We start from the raw sequence: 22,661 nt of genomic DNA on the forward strand, positions 1-22,661 counted from the left end.
AACCAATCTTGAGATCACAAAACCAAACTAAGATTGGATGCCTAAGAATTCCCTCACCATCCCTTGAGGTATTTTCTTGTCTCCACCCACTTGTTGAGGGCTTCCTTGAGAAAACCATCTCCACCCCGAACTCTTGGGACTTTCCTAAGACCACCTCATCTAGATCCAAAATCTTTCGGCAATACAAAGCTCAACCAAGAAAGAATCCGTTCACACTATGGTTATCTAGAGATGGCAAGGAAAGGCTAAAACCACTCTCAAAACCTGAAAAAAAAAAAAAAAAAAAAAAAAAAAAAAAAAAAATCCATGGCACCGACAATAAAGAAACCAAAATACACATGCATATTCCATGCATGCTAAAACCACCTAGGAAATCATACATTCAATCTATTACCTACAAGTATTCCTATCGAAGCTACCTAATCCAACCTTTTCTTTTTTGATCCCTGCTTCTTTTACCTTCCTTGTCCTTCCTTTGCTTTCCTTATCACTCCTTTGCTTACTTTCTTTCCTTGTCCCCTTGGTGCTCTTCTCCTCTCTGATACTAACTCCAAAAATGAACTGACAAAAGGATCTGAACTGGTCCTCATTATCCTTTTTATCATTGATGGCTATAATTTCTTCATTTTCCATCATTTTACTTCAATTTCCTCCTCACATGCAACTTGTGACTCTTCACCTTCCTTTTCTCCTAATTTACTTTATTTTCATAAATTAATAAATTCATCTTGGAATATGTGTCCCATGATATTGGTCTTATTTTTCCTTTATTAACTTTATTAGATGGATTTATAACCTAGGGCTATTATAAACCCCTCCCCCTTAGGGGAACACTGTCCTCAGTGTTCAATGGCACCTATAAGCTAGCAACTACTAAAAACAATAACATATTGCCTATGGAGATTTATAACACATCTCATTGAGTATTTACAATGACCATTTCTAACGATATGACAATCATACAGTTTACTGGAGCTTTATAACACAACTCATTACGATATTTACAATAACAACCACATAATTATGTACATTTTCTTCAACCAACAAATAACCATACTATCTATGGAGATTTATAAATCCATATTGATATAGTATTTATAATAATATACACATATATACATATGCACATTTTCTCAACCAACAAATAAAAGGATACGATGCCTACATCCACAACAAGGGAATTCAGAGGCTCACACTTCCACCATCAAAGTAATACTAAGATTCACCTCCTGTTTGGTCAATTTAGTGATGTCTAAATTGAAACTTTTAAATGTCAACCCGGGGCTCGTAAGCTGATGAAGTGAGGTGTACTATATGTACTTAGGTAATCGTTTTCTTAGTCTTTTGTCGTTTTTAGCTTTTTTAAGTTTGTTTTCGAATGTATCTTTCCTACTGTGATGTGATGGAAATGTAATAAAACAAGTGAAATGTGGATGATTGTGGTGATCTCTAAGTGATTTCTCAAAACTAAAAAGTATTCTACAAGAAAGCTTGAACAAAAACTGCAATAAAATCAACTCTTAAAGGAAAATAAAGACATCAAATAAAGGACTAATGACATCGGACCAGTATCTCTGCTGCTGAATGAAAATGAAAATGAAATCTATATTAAATCCAACTAAAATTAAGCACAACTATCTCACACTATTTCAACTCTTCAACTTAACTTATCTATGAAAAGATATCATGAAATGTTAAGCAATGTGAAATCTAAGTGAAACTACATAAAAGAGACTAGTCACAATACTTTAACTTTCTCTTAACCTTTTGCCTTTCAGCTGAATTTATCATGTAAGAAACAGTTATGAATAAGTCAAGTAATGTGAGTTCTAAAGCAACTAAATCAAGCTATACTAAGTGATATTTTGGCTCCCAATAAAGTTATTTGATTATGGAAAAGGAACCATCAATAGATGAACAACTTGATATCTAAGAACAGAAAGTAAATATGCAAGTTAAAGAAATGACAGTAAGGAAAATCAAAACTGCAAAACAATGAAGGTCAGCAACATAGACAAGATGATCATGCATGCCACTAGTTATGAAAAGAAAAGAAGGAAAAATGTCCCAGGCTTGGCTAAGAAACCTGCATAACACACTGATCAGTCATGAACATAAAAGTGCAGAAATGTAAATCAACAGAAATCAAAGTTTATGTACAGCTAATATACATGTTGAAAAGAAATAAAAACGCAGCAATTTAAAAGACATCTGTACAGCTAATATACATGAAACAAGAAAAAGAAATGCAAGAAATTAAAGGTTACTGTACAGGGCTTCAGCAAATAGGGGCCCTATGCCTACTTCAGCCGGTTCAAGGAGCAATTATACGCTTAAATGAAAAACAGTCTTCTCATGTATTGACAGCAAATGTAAAAGTACAGTGGGGAGCTCAAAATTACATTAAAAATGATTACAAAACGATTAACTCTACAGCGTTCAAGGACGCTTTATTTATAAGGAGAAAGCAAACTACTTTAACGAGATCTATGCTATTCAGCCAGCTGTTTAAAAACACGTGAATCCTCTGCGTCCCCAGATCTAGGTAACTGTCATCGTGTTCATTCAATCTGGAGAGTATGGCTGTTGGATTCGTGCTTCTAGATTGTCTCTGTGGATGAGGATGATGCCACCTAGCTTCACGTGCCCAAAAACAGAGCAACGCAGAGCCGTGCCATCGCTGAACACTTCCGTTGATCGGTATTTGCCTCCTCATTGACCGCGGGCTTTTATGGCTGTTCTGGGTGATCTGGAGGGACACGTCCCATGTCCTTGACTCCTGGAACTTGTCCATGTGGCTCATCTTCTCGGAGGACACCTGTAACATATCATTTAATAAAACAACTGCGGAATCCTGTGCTAGCTGCAGAAACCTGGATCAACTACGGAAACCTGTGTTGGCTGCAGAAACGCGACACTCTGAACCAAAATTCTAAACCAAACAACAGTCATCAGCGTAGTTAGAAAACCATGTAAAAAGTCCTAAAATACAATGATTTAATCAACTTGGTGGATGAAATGAGTGGGAAAAAGGAGGAAATGAATAGGAAAAGAAGGTTGAGAGGGTGTGTAAGTAGGTACAGGTTCAAGGCTCTACATACCCCCACTGTGAAGGTGTTGCATGTCCTCATGCAACCAAAACTTAGTTCTTTTCCTCAATCCATGTGCTATGATGCTTCTGCAAGAACATCCAGCCTTCTTCTCTTTCTCCTTGATGCCAAAATGGTCCTTGGTTTCTTGACTAGACATCTGAACTTCAAATTAATCAATGCCCTGCTCAGCTTCTTACACTTTTTCTTCAGCTTTCTATTCTTCTTTTGCCACAGTCCTAAGTGGAGCATAGTATTGTCATGGACAATCTTGTCTACCTTACTCTATTCTTTTAATGCTTCGTTTTCTTGTTTAATATGCCTGTTTAGGACTTCTAGCTAAAACACTTCCTGTTTTAAACACTGCACTTGTGCATCAAGTGGCAAGATGGTGCTTGGTCCTGCAGCTGATTGTTCCAAGGACTCTAGGTAGTTATATGCTTCTTGCTGGTTGGAATCTACCTCAGGTGTTTTTCTCGGCCTGAACTCAAATTCTGGTGAAGGAGGACTGTTTTCTCTTTCTTGCTGAAAAGGGCTTTCCTCACGTCGAGGACTTGGCTCAATGATTGGCTGAGTTGGAGATTTCTCAAGTGTCTCTTTATCCAAATCAATAAAATGAGACTGTTTTTCTTTGGTTTTATTCCCCTTCCCTTTTAGCCTAGTGCTCCTTCTCAGGTATGGACTAGTGCTCTCTTTCTGGGCACTCTGATTTTCTTTTTGTTTTCTCTTTTTGATGGCAACAGCATGAAGATGTGCTAATCTATTGGCCAGAGTTTGAGACTCTTCTTCTACAGATGGTTCAGGGGATGGATATGTCTCTTGAATAGTTATTATACCTTTGTCCTTTTTCTGCTTTTTGTTTCTAGCTCCCTCCTCTTCTTCCTCCTCAACAGTTTCCTGAGTGTCTACTGTAGGAAGGTCCTGGGCTGTAACATTTCTTTCTTTCCTCCTACTTCTTTTTGGGATTTTTGGGGAACTGCTGGCAGAGGCTTCAGTCACTTCTTGGAAGTGATTTCTGATCAAAAACTTTTCCCAAGTATCGTTATTATTTTTCAATTGATCTTCAATGAGAATTTTGATGAGCCCATGATGGTAAAGGTGGGATTCAATATGGCCTACATGTTTCTAAACAGTAGAGCTCATTTTCTTCAGGCTTGCTAACAGAAAGTAAGGTAAATTAAGGGCATGGCCTTCCATAAAATTCATCATAATCCTTGCATGATACATGTACATGGTGCCAAAATGACCCTCGCATGTAATAAACTTCTGAACAAGTAATAATAACGTAGACCATTCTTCTTTGATTACATGCACAGGAATTCCTTTAGTAAATATAGAAGTATCCATACCTGGGTTTTTGAGCATGACTTTCCATCCTTGATCATCCAGACCTCTGTTTTTAAACCATCTGTCTCCTTCTTGTGGTGAACTCGTTGCTGCTGCTATTGTGGCCTCTGTTATTGTAAATTTCAAATCCCCTACCTCCACTACGTGTCCATTAAAGGACCTGGCAAAAGCTTTAGTCACTTCCTTATTATAACCTCTGAACTTTTGAATAAATTTCAGCCACTTTGCTTTCTTCAATGACTCCTTCGTCTGCGGATACCCCTCTAGGTATTTTGGGCCCTCAGGTTCAGCTCTGAGTAACTTTCCCATTCTCGGCTTTCAACCCCGGCTGAAAATTTTACTGTGTGTGGACGTTCAAGGGAAAAACGAGCTGATTACGGGATTCTTAAGGTAAGTGGAGTGGCCGTAATCGAAATGCAAAGCGTATGCAGTGACTGTAATTAGGGTTTAGAGCAAAGCTATGGAGGTTGCAGCGGAAATGGAGAGTAGGAAATAGTATGAGTACGAGGGAGTAAAGGATAAATAACAGAAACGAGTTCAATGTATGCGGGAGTGGAGTGATAATGGCAGAATAACGGCTGAGTCCTTTTGGGATCGGATGACTTATGCCATGTCTCAACATTGGCTGCGGAAATTATGGTGGAGGAGAGCCGTAGTACAGTAGGTCACGTCTCAAAGTACGGCCAATAAATGGAAGAGCAGTCCCATTTCGAGTTTGAATTAATAGTGATTATGGGACCGTTAGAAAGGAATGAGGTGGATGGATTATCATCGTGGAAGAGGAGTGATATGGATCTTGCCGTATCAAATAATTGTATTTAGTGGAATTTTCATGATCTAATAACTATGCATACAATGACATTAAATTGTTATTTGGTAGAGATTTTGATCATACCTTTGGAAGTTTGCCATTTGTTGATTAAGGCTTCTGACCCATTATTGCTCTTTGATCTTGCAGATGCCTCATATCTTTGCTGCCTTTGGTGATGATGATGCTAACCTTTGACTGTGATTTTTTTTGAAAACAGAGTGCTGCTGGCTGTAGAGACAGAGTGATGCTGCCTGCAGAAATCATTTCTGGCTGCGGAAACTGGTGCTAGCTGCGGAAACTAAGACAACACCCCTTTCACTGCACAAAGATAGTTAGAAAAAGAACTAACTGAATGAAAATAGTTCTGAAGGGGACTTTTATTGATGGAATGAAATGAAATGAGTGGAATGAGATGGAAATGAAATGGAGTGAAGTGGAATGGAGATGAAAATGAGATGGAGGTGAAGTGGAATGACAAGTGAGGTGAAGATGGAAAGAAAGAGAGATTTTTTTTGGAAAATATAGAGTGTCAGGTACCCTTGATTTTCACTCTACATTTTCTGTATAAGTCTGCCAATCTATGATTGGTTTTCAGGCTTATACAAAAGATTTTTTTATTTTTTTTTTAACTAAAAGAAACAAAGACTAGGCTGATGGAGGAGAAGGACTCTTCCCCACCAACCTCATTGCAGAATTTTCTTGAAACATTTTGACAAAGTCCTCTTTTGAGAGTGGCTTATGATAAATTTTCAATCGGTGGCCATTCACAATAAGAGGAGTTTGAAACTCATCAATAGTCTTGACTCGAACTGCTCCATTGCTAAAGACTTCATCAATCTCATATGGTCCAAGCCAATGAGTCTGAAATTTCCCTTTGAAGTATTTAAACTTGGAATCAAATAGTAACGCCCAATCTCCCTTTTGAAACTTTTTCTCTTTGATATATCTGTCATGCCACTTAGTTCTTTGGTGCTGAACTAGATCAGTCCTTAAAATTGCATCTTGTCTTATTTCATCTAGCTCATTCAGCTGCTCCATTCTGTGCTTTTGGGCTTCTGATAGATTTATCCCCAACTAAACTTCCATCTTGAAGGTCTTGACTTGAAACTCAATGGGGAGCAGAACTTCTTTCCCATAAACAAGTTCATAGGGAGAATGTCCTGTTGTGTTCCTCCATGTAGTTCTATAGGCCCATAAGGCTTTAGGAAGCCTTTCTGCCCAATCTCTTCTGTGGAGATGAACAGTTTTGGTGATGATGCTCTCAAGAACTTTGTTTGTAGATTCCACTTGACCATTTGCTTGTGGATGGTATGGAGTAGATTTTCTGTGCTTGATTTTGTATTCTTCCATCAGCTTCTCCATCAAGTTAGATGTAAATTGACTTCCCTGATCTGTCACAATTTCTCTTGGGACACCAAAACGAGTAAAAATATCCTCAAAAAGAAATTGAACAACCGAATTTTCAGTGGCAGAAGGTAATGCCTTGGCTTCTACCCATTTAGTAACATAATCAGTGCAAACCAATATATACTTCTTTTGTCTAGATGGTGGATTAATAGGTCCAATAAAATCTAAAGCCCATTTTTCAAAGGGTTCGATGAGTACCTGTGGCTGTAATGGCATTTCATTTGAAAGAGTTGGTCTCCCAACTCTTTGGCAGCTGTCACACCTTCTAACATATTGTTTTGCATCTTTGAAGAGAGAAGGCCAATAATATCCTAAAGAAAGGATTTTATAGGCCGTCCTCTTGTCAGAAAAGTGTCCACCGCACGGTTCATCATGACATGCCTTAAGGATGTCAGGCATTTCATCTTCCCGAACACATCTTCTGATCACACAATCTTGTTTTGAAAAATTCATTAGAAATCCATGAATAATTTGAACTCTCCTGAATAATTTTCCTTTTCTCATTAGGAAATAAGTGTGGAGGTAGCTTCCCTGTAACCAAATAGTTAGCAATATCTGTATACCAAGGAGTTTTAGTAGTTACTGCAAACAAATATTCATCTGGAAACTTATCCTCTACAGGAGAATCTTCGTTAGTATTTTGGATTCTAGACAAGAAATCAGCTACTCTATTTTGTTTCCCTGGTCTATCTAACACAGTAATATTGAATTCTTGTAAAAGTAAAAGCCATCTTGTAACTCTGCCATTAGTAACAGGTTTGTTCATGAGATACCTAATTGCAGAATGATCAGTATGGACAAAATTTTCATAGCCAGTTATATAGTGTCTAAACTTGTTGATTGCATGAACAACGGCTAAGAACTCTTTTTCAGTCCCAGTATAATTTAACTCAGTAGGAGTCAAATTTTTACTGGTGTAGTAAATGGAATAAGGAGCTAAATCCTTTTTACCCAACACAGCTCCTAGAGCTGTATCTGAAGCATCTGTAGAAATATGGAAAAGGAAGTTTCCAATTTGGCCCTCTCAAAATGGGTGCTTCAGATATTCTTGTTTTCAAAGTTTCAAATGCAGATTGACAGTTAGGATCCCAATTGAATTCACAGTCTTTTGTAAGTAATTTGAAGAGCGGAGATGCTATCTTGGTGAAGTTTTCAATAAATCTTCTATAATATCCAGTAAATCCAAGAAAACTTCTAACATCTTTTTGACAATTTGGAATAGGTAACTTGGAGATGACCTCAACTTTTGATCTATCAACTTTAATTTCATCTCCTGAAATATGATGTCCTAAAACAATCCCTTCAGTAAACATCATAAAACATTTTTCATGACTTAATGAAAGGTTTGTTTCTTTACATCTTATAAGGACTTTTTCCAAATTTTCTAATGCCTGTTCAAATGAATTACCATAAACTGTAAAATCATCCATATAGACCTCTACACAATCATGAATTAGATCAGAAAAGATTCCTAGTACTGCCCTTTGAAATGTTGCGGGTGCATTACATAATCCAAAAGGAAGTACTCGGTAAGCAAAAGTTCCCCATGGACAGGTAAAATGTGGTCTTGTCCCGATCTTCAGGTGCTACCTGAATCTGATTGTAACCACTAAAACCATCCAAAAATGAGAAATACTTTTTGCCTGCTAAAGTATCTAATACTTGATCAATAAAGGGCAAAGGAAAGTGATCCTTCAAAGTTGCTTTGTTCAATTCCCTGTAATCAATGCAAACCCTCCATTTACCATTCTTTTTAGGTACTATAACCAAAGGAGAAACCCACCGGCTATCTGAAATGGGGTAAATGAAGTTTACATTAAGTAACTTTTGGAGCTCTTCTTTCACTATCTCCCTAAGGTTTGGATTCATCCTTCTTTGAGGTTGTCTGATTGGTCTACTATTTTCCTCAATGTAGATGTGATGAATGCAAGTCTTAGGGTCAATACCTTTCATATCAGTATACTCCCATGCAAATGCAGTAGAATGTTTTTGCAAGATTTTGGTTAGCTCCCCCTGTTGTGATTTTTCCAAGTTTCTGTTGATATTCAATGTTTTTCCTGGAAAAATCTCAATGGCAGAACTACCAAACTCTTCCATAGAGAAAAGAGACATTTGTCTAGATGATAGACACTCAATGTCAGAATCCATCTGAAATTGTGTGTGGTCATATTATGAAGATGGTTCAAAGTTTTCTAATGTGTTCAGAATTTGACTATCTTCACTAATCTCAGAAATGGTAAAGACAGGTTGTATAGTATCTTCATCATCAACCCACTCATTATCTCCTATTTCTGTAATTGCTTTTGCTGGAGGATACAGATTGAACTTCTTTGTCGAATTACCATAAGAAATATACATATCCCCAGACCTACAACTTATGAAAGCATCAGCTGTGGCTAGCCAAGGTCTTCCTAAAATAAGAGGATGTCCTCCTAGATTACTCTTGGGAGTTAAAATCATGAAATCTACTGGATATTCCCAAGAGTCTAAGGAGACTGGAATGTCTTCTAATACACCATCTGGTTTAATAATTGATCGATCTGCAAGTTGCAATAAGGTAGGTTTAAAAAGAAGATTAGGAAGTTTTAGCTGTTCCATAGTCTGTCTACTCATGATGTTGATAGTAGCCCCTAAATCAATCAAAGTATTTGGTATTTCTACCCCATTGATATGTGTTTTAACAATTGGGCTACCGAGATCTACATATTTCTGCATAGTAATTTTTCCCATCATGATATCTGCAATTTTCCCTACCAGGTGGATCCTTCTGGTATCTCTTGGTTTCCTTCCTGGTCTTTTAAGACTTAACTCCTTTATTGTTTTTGCTAGAATAGGAATCTCTTTAATGGCTTGTAACAAGGGAATCTTGATATAGACATTCTTCAATTCATCTAGAAAATTATAGTCAGGCAACCAAATTTGTTTTTCCACTCCTTTGTCAATTTGTAATCTTTCAGGAAAAGGAGGTGTGGATAAAGATGCAGGTTGCTCAACTATGGGAGTTGTGGGGGTTAATTCTTTTTCTTTTTCTTTATGAGTGTTTGGGTTTTGAAGAGATGCTTCAGAACCCTTATTGGCTTCAAGAGACTCTTCCTCAAAAATGCTTTGCTTTTGAGCATTTATAGAAGGTTTATCTAGGACTCTACCTGATCTGAGTTGTACTTCATTGAGAGGAACAATCATATAGGTAGGAAATTGTTGACCTTCCATCATGTAAGCATTTTGAGGGTTTTTATTATTGGGTTTTGGCAATGGCTGAGAAGGAAGTTGATTTGACTTCTGTTGGAATGGAAGCAAGAGTTGAGAATTTGGATTTTGTTGAGAAGGTTGTTGTTGTTGTTGTTGTTGTTGTTGTGGAAATGGAAATGATAGTTGTGGATTTTGATTTGGAAGTTGTGGAGCTTGCTGGTTTTGAAAAGATGGAGGATATTGGTAAAATTGAGCAAATCTCCCATAAGGATTTTGCATACCTTGTACCCATGATTGAAAAGGATTTTGAGGTTGGGACCAAGGTTGTTGCCAAGGATTCCAATTTGGTGGGGGTTGAAAATTCATAGAGTTGCTAAACCCTTGATTTTGTTGCCCCTGCCAAGGTCTCCTTGCAACAAAACAGAGAGATTCGATTGTATTTGGATCTTCTTGAAAGACAGCTTTGAGCCCAGGAATTGAAGGACAACCCTTGGTCTCATGATTCTCTGAACAAATTACACATGTTTCTACAACTTTTGCATCCAAGGGACATTCCCTTAGAGCATGTTTCTTCCTACATTTTGGGCAAAAGATGGCCAAAGCCTCAGCTTCTGCTTTCTGTTTATTGTGAACCTTAAGGGTGTCTAGTTGTTCACTAAGACTCCCTAAGATGTCAGTTTTGAATTCATCAAGAATGTTACCAATCTCAACCCTACTTACTAATCCAGTTGCAGATTTGTTTGCTCTAATGAGAGAAGGATCTCTAAGCCCTTTTTGAGTTTTAGATTTCCCCCTTGAGAGATGGACACATAGCTCTGCTATATCATTGAGTGAAAGTTGAGATATATCTCCCTTCCCCATCATGTCCAAAATATCTATCCATTCATCTCTAATGGCTTTTAATAGAAGGGCTTTTAAGGTCTCCTCATCTAAGTTACTCATTTTTGCTCATTTCAGGTTGTATTGAAATCTTTCAAGTAAATCCTCCAAGTTTTCATCTTCTCTTTGCACCATTTTGAATACCTCATCCTTGTGATTGGTGGGCATACAATAGTCCAGGTACCTATCCAAAAATGTTTGTTTCATATCATTCCAGGACCTAATGGATTGAGTGAGTAATCCCATGAACCATTTCAAGGCTGCTCCTTTCAATGTTGAAGGAAACAGTTTGAGTTTTTGAGAGTCTTCCAGATAATCATAAGTTCGACACACGACTTCAAACTCAAATAGAAATGTTTCAGGGTCCTCATTCCTTAACCCATGGAAGTTTGGGAGGACAGATGGTGAGATGTTTTTCATGGTGGCTCGGGAGTCCTCATCGACTATAGGAAATCCAAATGAGTTATCTCCATCCCTATTTCCCCTAATGTTACCTCTACCTCCTCCATTGTTTCCTCCTCCTCCTCCTCTACCTCTACCTCTACCAAATCCAGTTGCTCCTTCCTCTGTCATAGTAGTTTCCCTAGAGACTTAAGAGTCTTCTGGTTCTTCTACAAAGGGTGAATGAGAAGGAATTTCTCCCTCTTCTTCTTCAGATGATTATACTTCTTCAATTACAATTTGTCTTTCTGTAGAAGGAAGGAAAGGATCTCTTTCTAATTCAAATTCGAAGGAAGGTGTGGGAGAGTCGACTCCTGCCTCTTGAATTCTAGGAATCCTAGGGCTAGAAGTGTAAGTTGGAGATGATGGAGGTGTCTCTTGTCTATTCCTTGAAGTAGATGGACTTGTAAAAATCGAACTCTTGGCTCTAGCTAAAAACCTTCCCCTAGAATCTCTTTCTCTATGCATGTCATCTTTTTTTTTTTTTTTTCTTCAAGTCGGGCTAATAATTCTCTTTCTGATCTTCCAGGTCACTCTAGGTGCAAGAAGAGATCATACTCAAGAAACTATTAAACCAATAACTTTCTCTTTTCTGATCATCTAGATCACTCTAGGTGCAAGAGGAGAGCATACTTTGAGAGGTTATCAATTTTCCTTCCTTGAAATTTTCTTAATTTTTTTTTAGAAATTGGCTACCTAATTTCACTTCCCCGGCAACGGCGCCAAAATGTTTGGTCAATTTAGTGATGTCTAAATTGCAACTTTTAAATGTCAACCCGGGGCTCGTAAGCTAATGAAGTGAGGTGTACTATATGTACTTAGGTAATCGTTTTCTTAGTCTTTTTTCGTTTTTAGCTTTTTTAAGTTTGTTTTCGAATGTATCTTTCCTACTGTGATGTGATGGAAATGTAATAAAGCAAGTGAAATGTGGATGATTGTGGTGATCTCTAAGTGATTTCTCAAAACTTAAAAATTATTCTACAAGAAAGCTTGAACAACAACTGCAATAAAATCAACTCTTAAAGGAAAATAAAGACATCAAATAAAGGACTAATGACATCGGCCCAGTATCTCTGCTGCTGAATGAAAATGAAAATGAAATCTATATTAAATCCAACTAAAATTAAGAACAACTATCTCACACTATTTCAACTCTTCAACTTAATCTTCTCTATGAAAAGATATCATGAAATGTTAAGCAATGTGAAATCTAAGTGAAACTACATAAAAGAGACTAGTCACAATACTTTAACTTTCTCTTAACCTTTTGCCTTTCAGCTGAATTTATCATGTAAGAAACAGTTATGAATAAGTCAAGTAATGTGAGTTCTAAAGCAACTAAATCAAGCTATACTAAGTGATATTTTGGCTCCCAATAAAGTTATTTGATTATGGAAAAGGAACCATCAATAGATGAACAACTTGATATCTAAGAACAGAAAGTAAATATGCAAGTTAAAGAAATGACAGTAAAGAAAATCAAAACTGCAAAACAATGAAGGTCAGAAACATAGACAAGATGATCACGCATGCCACTAGTTATGAAAAGAAAAGAAGGAAAACTGTCCCAGGCTTGGCTAAGAAACCTGCATAACACACTGATCAGTCATGAACATAAAAGTGCAGAAATGTAAATCAACAGAAATCAAAGTTTATGTACAACTAATATACATGTTGAAAAGAAATAAAAACGCAGCAATTTAAAAGACATTTGTACAGCTAATATACATGAAACAAGAAAAAGAAATGCAAGAAATTAAAGGTTACTGTACAGGGCTTCAGCAAACAGGGGCCCTCTGCCTACTTCAGCCGGTTCAAGGAGCAGTTATACGCTTAAATGCAAAACAGTCTTCTCATGTATTGACAACAAATGTAAAAGTACAGTGGGGAGCTCAAAATTACATTAAAAACGATTACAAAACGATTAACTCTACAGCGTTCAAGGACGCTTTATTTATAGGGAGAAAGCAAACTACTTTAACGATATCTATGCTATTCAACCAGCTGTTTAAAAACACGTGAATCCTCTGCGTCCCCAGATCTAGGTAACTGTCATCGTGTTCATTCAATCTGGAGAGTATGGTTGTTGGATTCGTGCTTCTAGATTGTCTCCGTGGCTGAGGATGATGCCACGTAGCTTCACGTGCCCAAAAACAGAGCAACGCAGAGTCGTGCCACCGCTGAACACTTCTGTTGACCGGTATTTGCCTCCTCGTTGACCGTGGGCTTTTATGGCTGTTCTGGGTGATCTGGAGGGACATGTCCCATGTCCTTGACTCCTGGAACTTGCCCATGTGGCTCATCTTCTTGGAGGACACCTGTAACATATCATTTAATAAAACAGCTGCGGAATCCTGTGCTGGCTGCAGAAACCTGGATCAGCTGTGGAAACCTGTGTTGGCTGTGGAAACGCAGCACTCTGAACCAAAATTCTAAACCAAACAACACTCATCAGCGTAGTTAGAAAACCATGTAAAAAGTCCTAAAATACAATGATTTAATCAACTTGGTGGATGAAATGAGTGGGAAAAAGGAGGAAATGAATGGGAAAAGAAGGTTGAGAGGGTGTGTAAGTAGGTACAGGTTCAAGGCTCTACACCTCCTTCCCAGGAAGTCCAAAATACATTGTAAAAATCAAATTTGCATCCAATGTCCAACGCTATGATCTCGTGCCACTTGTCCTTTCAGTGAATAGTTACCAACTCATTCTTCCAGGGCACACTTTCAATGTGCATATGATTCCATCTAGCAATGCTAATGACCAAAACCAGTATATTCCCTACCTTCCCTTCTCTACTACACAATCCCTCGGGAAATTTGGTCACCCCCTTCCATGCAGTCACTCACCTTCCAACTTCCCCGACATCCCCTATCTCAAGCGATCCATCCCTTGGTAAGGTTTCCTCACATCGAAAGGTTAAAAAACCAAGGCATATCCCTGTCTCAAAACCATCATATCATTCATAGCATGCTCATGGCAATTGATGGACACTATTGGGTACTAGTGTCCCACAATTTTCCTACTCCTGAAGTCCTTTACAAGCATACTATTGCATGTTCCAATTCCTTTTACCATTGCTAATTCTTGCAGTCAATTTCAAGCAACCCCCCAAACCGGGCATTTTCATCCATGCTTTCCTGCACCAAGCACACAATTGCTATTAGATTAAAAAGGAATTGAAATAAATTTAAATCTTACCTCATTGGTGGCACATTAATAAGGTACACTTGCAATTATGTTTACTTCGTATCACAACAAGTCAAAATATATCTTTGACCAAATTATCATGTATAAACATATCACCTCCAGTTAGCTCAAAATGAAATCATAATAAATCAAATTCATAGATCACATGCATAATTAAAAATTGAAATAGAATAATGATACTTATATTTCAAATTATTCTTTGTATCTGCCTTTGTTCTTTATACTTTCTATACACACACTAAATCGGTTTCCAAACTCGACAAGCACCCATTGACTTCTTTTTAAGCAACAAGGGAATCCAGAGACTAGATTGCCTCCTCCTTCAATACTAGCAACAAGGGTATACCGAGACTAAACTGCCTCAACCCTCAATATCAACAAGGGTATCCCAAGACTAAACAACCTCAACCCTCAATATCAACAACAAGGGCATCCGTAGACTAAACAGACTCAACCCTCAATAGCAACAAGGGCCCAAACAATCCCATACCTTCCTATCCCATCACACTGTACAACACATACACATACATAGTGTACAACACAACACATACACCTACACATGGTGTATAACACCACACATATACCTACACCCAGTGTACAACACCACACACACACCTACACCTGGTGTACATCACAACATATACACCTACACCTGGTGTACAATACAACACATACACCTACACTTAGTGTACAACATGACAAAAACACCTACACCTGGTGTACAACACAACACCTACACCTACAACTGGTGTACAACACAATACATATATGTACACATAGTATAACAGAACAAATACACAATACATGTAACATGATACAATGACTACATAATACTTATAACACCATACCAAACATACACAACACAATATGTACGATTTGTACACAATACCACATGTACACAGGGCCACCTACATAACGCGTACACAACACCCAATGTACACAACACCACATGCACAATGTGTACACTTCACCACATGTACACATCACCACATGCACACAAAACCACATGTATAATTTTTCACACACCACCATATGTACATAGCATCACATATCCAACATCAACACAACACCATATGTACACAACACCACACATACAACATGCACATATCACCATATGTACACAAAATTACATAAAAAACATGTAGACAACACCATGTCTACACAATACCGCATGTACACAACATCACAGGTACAAGATGTACACAACAATAGTACCACACATCCAGAGACTAAATTGTCTCTACCAAGAAACCTTGTTTCCAGTGTCTTTCCACCATCCATGCTTGTCCCAACATTGCATGGATCACAGTGCTTTCATTTTGCTGACGTATCCATCAACATTACCTATGCATAACATAAACATAGGCATTGTATAAACACATAATATGAATTCATATCCACATGATACTGACCTCATATATATGTTAGACTACGCTTCCACTTGATTCCTCATAAACCAGTAAACTCTTCATGCCATTCACCTATATAAGCAATCATTCCTCCATAAGAATGATGCCTGACAACCCTGTCATATAATGGCACGCATACATACATACATACATACATGCATACAAACATAAATACATATAAACATTAGCATAAAACAATCATGATCCTTGACGACCCTATCAGACAACGACATACATACATATATATACATGTAAACATATATATAGTCATCAATATAATCATGGTCACAACATAATTACCAAATATCATAAGGTCTAGGTTAAGAGAACTCCCTTTATCCGTGAACAATATGCACAATATTGAGAACAACAATTCCCAACATAGCCAAGGCATCTGTCACCTCAATTTTATTTTCTTTACCTTTTCGGTTACCTTTCTCATGATTGTCCTACCATCGCTCATTTATCCCAATGGACCCAACCAATCCAACCAACTATCATACTCTTTCCTTCAACTGCCCTTATACAGGCAATGATCTTCATCTCAGTCTTACATTACCTGTTGGGTTTCATCTAGCTCCCCGTGAGCTCCATTAACTTTCATATTTCTCAACCAATTCCCAATACCCTCAAAACATAAAAGGCAAGAACAAGAAAAAAACAAGAAGAAAACCATCAAAAATCAAGAACAATACGATACCACAAACAAACTGGCATGGGCATGCACTAGACACAAAAAAAAAATCGTAAGGAAAACACAAACAAATCATAAAGCACAAAAATCACAAGAATTCCAACAGACACCATGAATCAACCCCCATGGTTTCCAATGCTTCTAAGGGAAATATCCCTAGCCTCCCTTAAGATTCCACGACAATCTCTTTTTCCATGCAATCCCCTGCATCATACTTCCACAAACACATAACTGTCAGTGTATAAATAAATATAACAATATATCAGATACCTTATCTTACTGTTTTAATCATGTCACCTTGTAAACGAACACATCCATACCATCTCTGAAGGGCCTCCAAATCCTTGAAGAATCCAGCCATAACTAGAACCAACTATTATACTTGTCAAATACATATTTATGAATATAACACATATCTTCAGAGTGTCAGACAAGATTAGGGTTAAGAAGACTTCTTGTATTCATGCAAGTGCTCATTCATTTGGAATTGTGGTTTCCAAACATAGCCAAATGAATTCCCACCCAATTCCTCTCTTTTGCTTCTACCCTGCTATAATCAAGTCTTACTATGTACTGTCACATCACCCAACTATTAGTTACATAAGCAAATCAATTATTACCTTGTCATGCTAATACCAAGCATGTTACCCTGCAATTGCTCACACATGTCAGTCACACATTCCAAAGATCAATACATCATGTCTATTAATTGAAATCAACCTTTACCAAGACTAACAACCATGTCATAATCAACTCATAGTCATTAGTCATAATACTACAACTAGCACCCACTTACACTTAAATACATATACACTATCTCAACACATATGTGTTAGTACTACCATCTTAAGAAAAGATCATTCCTTCATGAAATCTTATAAACACGTATTCATATCATGCCACTAATCAAACATTCAAACAAAAAATAGATGACATAATAGACACCAAACACTCAAACAAAAAATAAACGAAATAATCAAACATTCAAACACCAATTAGATGACATAACTAAACTTATACCTTAATGCATCTCAAGGGAGGCTATAACATCTGCACAAGTCAGTCCAGATAAGCATGATACATGGTAATATCAAGAACTAACTATCATAAAAGCACCATCATGACAATAATCCTCTTGCATGTGACCATAATAACAATAACATGATTGTCATGCACATGACTGCAATTCATATGACAACAAGTTGCTACCTTTCATGACTGTTCGACGAATGTGCATATGCCCGCACTAATCAAATAACATATATCATACATGTAACCACACCAACAATAGAATGACATACATGTATACAACCATAATGTATATAACAACCATTAACCAACATACCTGCATTGCCAACATACAAACTAGTATTATGATTTGCTCTTATCCCAAGATCTAGTGTTGCAACCTCTCTTTGATGATCTATATCTCCTGCTCTATCTTAGCCAACACATTAGCATCATAACAATCAACAACATCATGATGAAAAATACTACATACAATGACCTAACAATGCATTTTTGACCTACTATACATGCATAACTATAACCATGACAATACATGCATAAAAACACATAGATACTTACATGCGTAACAAATGCATATAAAACTGACATGCATTCATGACTAAAGCATCCCAACAAAAACATCATCAACTCCTACATGGAAACACAACTATAAAAATGACCACTACCATGCATACATAACAATCACATATACAACCTATATGCATGCATGACAAACACATTCCACCCATCCAATCCAAATACTGAATTGTGCTTTGATACCGCCCTGTAATCACCTCCTCCCACATTTACCCACTTTCATTGGCCTTCCCAAGGTAAACATGAGCTAAGGATCACTATGAAAAGACTCAACCTCCTATATTACCTTAGGAAAATGGAATCGACAACTTAAGACATTACTAGCCTTCCTTAGGTGCCATACGATTTCTAGGAGCAACCCAACCCCTCCAGGTGTCCAACCCTTGATTTAACTCTTTGTTTCACTAAAATACAATCCTTAGTCTCACCCTTTCCAAGGCCTCCAAGCAACTGTAACCCTCCAATTTCTCCCATAGGCCTACCTTCCAACGAATGCAGACTTTTCCAATTAGTTCTATGGTAGCAACCCCGAATTCTGAGCCACTTTTTTAGGGATAGGACTCAGGCCTCTACCCAAAACTTAATGAAACTTCCATAAATGACAAATGTCATAGAAAAAAAGCTTATAAACCAGAACTTGAACAAGGACTTGACCTGACCCCTCCCAACTAGGACTGGCATTCTATCGAACACATGATGAACATGCAACCTATAGGTCATGAATTCATATCTCAACATAAGGATGTGAAATCTTATCTGAGGTTAAACAAGAAGGAACAATACCTTCTCACAATAGCTCTCATATCACCAATTAGGTCATGCATTCATTAACTAGACATTCATTAATGGAAATATAATAATATCCATACTTAGATCTTTCAATTAACCATGCTTATAACCAACATATAACCATATAGACAAAAATGATAGATCAACCATTAAAGCAACATAATAACAATTATAATTACTCATCAATTCAAGAGAAACTTAGCTCTTATTAATCATATGAAAAATACAATTAAGTTAAGGACTTCCGCATACCACCCAACCATAGATTGAGTTGAACTGAATCTTTCTTTTATCCAATCAACCCTGTACCATATTCCAAGCATGAATGTGGAATCGCATGGGATAAACAAATCCATAAACAACCAAGGGAATCCATAGGCTAAACCATATCCACCCTCACCATACCGTGATCTCACCTAAACCGTCTTAATATCACAAAACCAAACTGATCTTGAATGCCTCAGAATTCCTTCACCATCACTTTGGGAATTTTCCTGTTTGCACCCACCTATTGAGAGCTTCCCAGAGAAAGCCATCTCCACCCACAACTGTTGGCATTTTCCTGAGACCACCTTACCTGGATCCAAAACTTTCTAGTAATCCAAATCTCAACTGAGAAAGAATTCATTCACACCATGGCTATCTGGAAATGGCAAGGAAATACTAAAACCATAGTCAAAACCCGACAACATTCATGCCATCAAAAACAAAGAAACCAAAATACACACATGCATATGCTATGCATGTCAAAACTAGCTAAGAAATCATACATGCAATCTATTTCCTACAAGTATTCCCGTTGAAGCTTTCTGATCCAACCTTTCATTGCTTGATCATTGGTTCCTTTGTCTTCCTTGTCCTTTCTTTGCTTTCCTTTTCCTTCCTTTGCTTGCTTGCTTTCCTCTTCCTCTTGGTGCTCTTCTCCTCTCTGAGACTAACTCCAAAACTAAACTGACAAAAGGCTGTGAATTGATCGTTAGAATCATTTTTATTATTAATGCTTCGATTTCTTCATTTTCCATTATTTTCCTTCAATTTTCTCCTCACATGCAACCAGTGAATCTTTACCTTCCTTTTCTCCTAATTTCCTTTATTTTCATAAATAAAATTCCACTTATTGCCACTTTGCCTTTTCAAAACCTTTGTCAATTTCCCCTTAGCTATAATAAACCTAATGAACACCCACACTAGGATGTTTTTCCCAATATTCATCTTGGAATATGCGTCCCATGAACTTCATCTTATTTTTCCTTTATTAAATGAATTTTTAACCCAAGGTTGTAATAGTCTCTCTCTTCCTTCCTATGTCTCCAACAAGTATCAAACTCCATCTCCCTTCCCCACCCTCTTTCCCTATCTCTCTTACTCTTCAAATCCCACTCTCCCTCTTTCTCTTTCTCTTTCTACCTGCCCCCCCTGCACCTCCCCCTTGGCCCTTTTGTCCCTCCGTCCTCCCTCACCTCCAACCCCACCTCAACTATTTCCTATGCATTAAATTTTGTATCTATAGGATTGCAAATACAATCCTGCTACCCCTTCTGTCCCTCCCTCCTCCCTCGCCTCCAACCCCATCTCAACTATTTGCCATGCATTAAATTTCGTATCTATAGGATTGCAAATACAATCCTACTACTATGAATATGCATGCATTCTTAGTATTGGGAACACTTTGAAGTTATATTTTTTCTAGTGGGAGGTTTACATGCACAATGATATTGTTGCTTGAGAGACACATTTGGGATCACAAACATGATGACTTGGGATGAAAATTCATGGAATAAAATCATTTGAAGATATATATCTATCTATATATATATATATATATAATGTTATTTTTCTACAAGCTAGGCAATTCCTTGTCTATGAAAGCATATACACATATAGGGTTGTGTACAAAGTATTTATATATACAATTTAGACCTACAATCTAAAAAGAAGGTTATTTGATAATGTTAAGACCATTTTATTTTGCATTAGGGAAGGCCTTGTAATTTTCAATATATACTAACTTTCACAGTTTAAAAAAAATTGTAAGATTAAGACCATAAATCGCAGATATGCTCAGGAAGACTCTCTTCTCTTTGATTCTACACTTTTTTGTAGCAAGAGTTAGATCATTTAGGTACTCAAAGGTTACAGTAACTAAACATGTATTATATTTTGTATGAACAATAACATACAAAAGATAGGAAAACTCAAAAATCACATATAAAAAAATTCTATGAATAAAAATTATATATGTAAAAATCTAATTCATTTTTGTAAATTTCATCATTTTACATAATCTTCAAATTCATTTCCTAATTACCTCTAATCATTCCTAAAAAGTAACAAATTATTTTTCTCAACATGACAAAAAATAATTATAATTTAAAACACCCCAATAATTTAAAAAATTATATTTATACTTTTTATGAGACATACTTTCCACGTCCCTTCCAGTGCATTAAAAACTCTCAAAGTTAAAAGTAGACGCCATACCATTTAGTGGTTGCATTTCACTTTGCTGGAGGATAGAAATCACAGTAAACAAGAAAGTGACAGGAGAATGGTGTAGCTGACAAGCAGGGCAGCCTATTTTTTTAATATTATATTGATGTATATGGTGTAGCTGTCAAGCAGGGCAGGAGCAACAAATAGATCATAAAGGAAGTTTGCTTGTTAAATTAAATTGTAAGTTTTATCCCTGAGTAGTTGTAAATCTAAAAATTAAAATAAATTGATATTTATAAAGTAGTGAATTTGTAAATTTAAATATAAAAAAAATAATATTTAAATTAAATTAAATGTTTCTATAGACTGAAACTAGGTACAATATAGAGATTATAAATAAAATTTCCATGTTAAATCAAATTGTAATTTCTATAACTGAATAAATCTAAAAATATGAATAAATTCATATTTATAATGTAATTGCGAAAATCCATTTTATTTATTATTTAAAATTTTATTTATTTAAAATATTTAAATAATTTTAAAAATTATATTTATATTTTTTCAATAACATAATATTATACTAAAATAAAAATAAATTAAGAAATATGATGTTTTACTTTACTTTTAAATTAAAAATCATCTCATTTTTTATGTCAGATGAGCTAACACTTCCCACTCTTTACATATTTTTTAAAATGAATTCACTAAAATTCATATAAATTTAAAAAAATATTATATAATTAAAAACAAATTATAATTTTTTTTTCTAATCTTTATGTTAATTTTAAAATGAATTCATTAGAATTTATATATATTTAAAAAATAGTATATAATCAAAAACAAATTATAAAAAACCTTTTTCTAATCCTTAGGTTAATTCATTTTTGGTTGAAAATATGTAAAACTATATATCTCTATTTCCGAGTGCTCGGAGATGTTTAACGCTTTAGTCTACCATAAACCAGTGTGTAGCAAACAAGTACAATACTTAACTAAAAGTGTCCATCAAAACTCTAGGCAACAAACAAATTGTAGAGGAAGTGGCTCATGAGTTTCCTATCTCTCTTAATTTCTCTTTCTGTCACTGTCTCCCTAACTCTCTCACTATATCTTTCCATCTTTCTCTCTCTCTCTCTCTTTGTTAATCTCTATCCCCATACCCAACACTAGTTGTATCTCTTTCTCCCTCCTTCTCTCCTTTGTCTCCTTGTCTCACTTGCCCACACACTCTCTCTATGTCTCTATCCTTCCCTCCTAATTTACACCCGTGCTCTCTCCCCCTTCCTCTCTTTTTCTATCCTTTTATCACTCCCTTAGTCACTCTTTCAAAACAACCCCCCAACTCTCTCTCTCTCTC

The sequence above is a fragment of the Pinus tabuliformis genome, chromosome 6 (genome assembly GCF_031772625.1).
Source record: "Pinus tabuliformis cultivar Carrire ecotype Pingquan chromosome 6, CPIR1, whole genome shotgun sequence".
In the NCBI taxonomy this organism is placed as follows: domain Eukaryota; kingdom Viridiplantae; phylum Streptophyta; class Pinopsida; order Pinales; family Pinaceae; genus Pinus; species Pinus tabuliformis.